We start from the raw sequence: 4,472 nt of genomic DNA on the forward strand, positions 1-4,472 counted from the left end.
GTAGACAGATATTTAACAGGTGGATAAATATATATATATATAATTCTTCACCACTGTGGCTGTATACATGCAACATTAAGGATAGATGTGAGGGTATATGTTGGTTTCACTTTTGATGTATTACCCAGGCGGGGAGTTCTGGTCCTCTGAAATGAGGCCAACCAGGAAGTAACTTAGAACTGCATTCTATCAAAAGGCCACCAGGGGGCGACCGTCTCTATACAAGTCAATGGAGAATTCACCAACTTCTCACTTGATTTCTAACCTCAGTAAACGTTTTCAAAATGTGTTTATGGTCTCAATCGCTAGTTTAAAGCCTTCTTCAATGCAGTATGATGTTCATTTGGGACATTTTGGCCTCCCTGATTTTGTATTTGACGATAAAGCAGGGTATGCATTAGGGCGTGGCTACGTCCTGATTGACAGGTTGATTGCCCAATGTCCTCGAGATCCAGCCTTTGCAACCATAGCAACCTCCCCGCTCTGCCCATGGCCCGCCTCATGCCCATATAAGTAGAATCCGTGTTTTTATTTTTCCCAGCATGCACCTGAAATTTTCAAGATGGCGCTGCCCAGATTCGAAACTATTGGCTTCCGAGCAGCAGTCCACAAACCAATGGGTGACATCACGGATGTTACGTCCATTTCTTTTATACAGTCTATGGTATTACCACATATCTCTCCTCCAGTGATTGCCTGAACAGACCCACTGCTTTACTTTGAATAGGTGTGATACTGGGAGGGAAATAAATGAGACTTACATATATGCTGTAGTGGACTGGTCAGTGTCAGGATATGTGGTTAAAAGTTGAGTTTCCTAGAAAAGTTCAAGTGGGGACCAAAACATTTGTAACCCGAAAGCTTTGAAAAAACAAAACAAAAAAAAAACTGTCATTAGCCTCGTTTCCACCTAAAGTTTCAGGTACTTCAGACCCAGAGGAATCTCAGAGACTAAACTTAGAGCTTAAAGTCCCAGAGGTGCAGTCCTGTTTGTGTTTCCACCTGCAAACTAGACCAATGAGGAACTTAAAAACATGATGGCAGCATTTGAGAAGCAGTGTTAACACCGACAGAGGTTTCTCCTGTTCTTTGAATCTACGGCTGCATGAGATGGATGGAATGAATGAATGAATGAATGAATGAATGAATGGAAAGGAGAAATGCAGAGGAGGAAGATGAAACTTAAACTAAGAGTGTCCATCGCCACAGTAAACCATCTGTTGAGTGTTTGATAATTATTTATTTGTGTTTTAGAGCGTAGTAGAAACAGGATGTTACTCACCTACTTGCAAGGTGCAAGGAGAGGGGGAAAAAAGTCTGAAGTCAAAGCTCCAGCAACGCTCGTAGTATAGGAGAACTTTATTAAGAGATGAACACACATTACAAGCAGCATTTATAAAGTAAAGGGTGTTTAAAAAAAAAAATCCAAAAAGATAAAAAAAAAAAACTACACACAAATAATTTACTTTAGAACGTAACCAACATGAAACCATCAGAAAATAGTATATAATAATTTATTTAACTCATTCGTTGCTTCCTTTCTCACGTCCACTGCTCCCTCCTATATTAACAATATGATACAACATGACAAGATACGGTACGGTACGCCACGACACAAGATTTGGTATGATATGATACGGTACGATACGGTACGATATGGTACGATACAGTAGGATACAACACGATATAACACAAGATACGATATGATGCAATATAATATGGTACGACGCAATACGATACAGTACGATATGATATATATGATTTTTTCTCACCACAATTTGAAGATTAAGATGACACCAATCACTCTTTCAACATGAGCGTTCATAAAGAAACAGAAAAGTACAGGTACAGGATAAATATATAAAGTCTGAAGACTGATTACTATAAATCTCTCATGAATCCACTTCCTGCTGCTGGTGTTCAGCCATTTTAACATTTAGCTTAGAAAAATGGAACCTGTGCCTAAATACCAATCATCCCTCTCTCTGTAATAAGATAATACACTAGCTGGCAGCTGTGTGTGTGTGTGTGTGTGTGTGTGTGTGTGTGTGTTACAGTGTGTGTGTGTGTGTTGCAGTGTGTGTGTCTGTGTGTGTGTTGCTGTGTGTGTGTCTGTGCTCTAATACACAATAATATGCAACAGAGCAGTAAAATATTGCTGATGTGGGATATTCTCATTGTGTGTGTGTGTGTGTGTGTGTGTGTGTGTGTGTGTGTGTGTGTGTGTGTGTGTGTGTGTGTGTGTGTGTGTGTGTGTGTGTTTGCACATCTGTCTATGTTCATGCTGTTTGCACACATGCTGTCGTGTGTGTGTGTGTGTGTGTGTGTGTGTGTGTGTGTGTGTGTGTGTGTGTGTGTGTGTGTGTTTAATTGTTTGCCTTAAGTAGCCGCCTGCAGTGGAAAGAAGAGATAAAGAGTGAAAGGAGGACCGACTGTGTGTGTGTGTGTGTGTGTGTGTGTGTGTGTGTGTGTGTGTGTGTGCGTGCGTGCGTGTCTCTGTGTGTGTGTGTGTGTGTGTGTGTGTGTGTGTGTGAGAGGTCAGTGTATTTGGCAGGGACGGCCTTGTTTGTGGCCATCAGAAAGCCATTTTAATTAACGAGAGAGGAACACACACACATTTTTGCTGTTCACCAAAAATACTGATGCCAAAAAATACTGCTCTCTAATTGCTTCTTTCTTTCTGTCTTTCTATCTTTCTTTCTGTCTTTCTTTCTTTGTCTTTCTGCCTTTCTTTCTTTCTTACTTTCTTTCTTTCTGTCTTTCTTTCTTTCTGTTCTTTCTGTCTTTCTTTCTGTCTTTCTTTATTTCTTTCTTTCTTTCTTTCTTTCTTTCTGTCTTTCTTTATTTCTTTCTTTCTTTCTTTCTTTCTTACTTACTTTCTTTCTATCTTTCTGTCTTCCTTTCTTTCTTTCTGTCCTTTCTTTCTTTTCTTTTCTTCTTTTTTCTTTCTCTTTTTCTGTCTTTCTTTCTGTTCTTTATTTCCGTCTTTCTTTCTTTGTCTTTCTTTCTTTCTGTCTTTGTCTTCCTGTCCTTTCTTTCTTTCTGTCTTTCTTTCTTTCTGTCTTTCTTTCTTTCTTTCTTTCTTTCTTTGTGTCTTTGTCTTCCTGTCCTTTCTTTCTTTCTGTCTTTCTTTCTTTCTTTCTGTCTTTCTTTCTTTCTTTCTTTCTTTCTGTCTTTCTTTCTTTCTTTGTCTGTCTTTCTTTCTTTCTGTCTTTGTCTTTCTGTCCTTTCTTTCTTTCTTTATGTCTTTCTTTCTTTCTTTATGTCTTTCTTTCTTTCTTTCTTTCTTTCTTTCTTTCTTTATGTCTTTCTTTCTTTCTGTCTTTCTTTCTGTCTTTCTTTCTGTCTTTCTTTCTTTCTTTCTTTCTGTCTTTGTCTTTCTGTCCTTTCTTTATTTCCGTCTTCCTGTCTTTCTTTCTTTCTTTCTTTCTTTCTGTCCTTTCTTTCTGTCTTTCTTTCTTTCTGTCTGTCTTTCTTTCTTTCTGTCCTTTCTTTCTGTCTTTCTTTCTTTCTGTCTGTCTTTCTTTCTTTCTGTCCATTCTGTCTTTCTTTCTGCCTTTCTTTCTTTTTGTCTTTCTTTCTTTCTTACTTTCTTTCTTACTGCCTTTCTTTCTTTGTCTTTCTTTCTTTCTGTCTTTCTTTCTGTCTTTCTGTCTTTGTTTCTTTCTTTCTTTCTTTCTTTCTGTCTCTCTGTTCTGGTCCCGTTCCTGTATCTCAGGAATATAAAAGAGGGGCTAATAAGGAAGGAGACATTAAAATGAGGAGAAAAGATATGAGATGAAATGTGATGGATTCCAGGGAGGAGAGGAGAGGAGAGGAAAAGGAAAGAGGTCATTTACTTTTTTTGCCGTCAGTTTGAGGAAGAAAAAAAGGATAAGACAAGTAGAAAAAGAAAGATGGAGATTAAAAAAATACAAAAGAAAAAGATGATGAGAGAAAGAATATGAACGGACGGACGGACGGAAAATCAATGAGGATAAAGAAGAAGAAGAAGAAGAAGAAAAAACACAACAAAAAGAAAAGGAAAGATTTCTAGACAGATATAGAAAGAGACTGCAGGGAGGTAAAGAAATGGGAGGAAACAAGAGAGAGGGACACACACACACACACACACACACACACACACACACACACACACACACACACACACACACACACACGCGCACACACACACACACACACACACACACACACACACAGAGGGAGTGTTACCTCCTGCTTTCAGCGGGTTGTTAGGCCAGCAGAGTGTGTGTCTGCTGAATAATAGATGCTGTAGCAGGCTAGTATGTAATCTGCACACACACACACACACACACACACACACACTCACACACACACACACACACACACACACACACACACACACAATGCATCTGTTGTGAGCTGCATAAGGTTACTGTAGATTGATCTGCAGCCAGTTGATAGAACGGTTACTATAGCGACTTCACCAAAAAGAAACAAAAGATCATGAG

The sequence above is a fragment of the Scomber japonicus genome, chromosome 2 (assembly GCF_027409825.1).
Source record: "Scomber japonicus isolate fScoJap1 chromosome 2, fScoJap1.pri, whole genome shotgun sequence".
NCBI classification, from domain to species: Eukaryota; Metazoa; Chordata; class Actinopteri; order Scombriformes; family Scombridae; genus Scomber; species Scomber japonicus.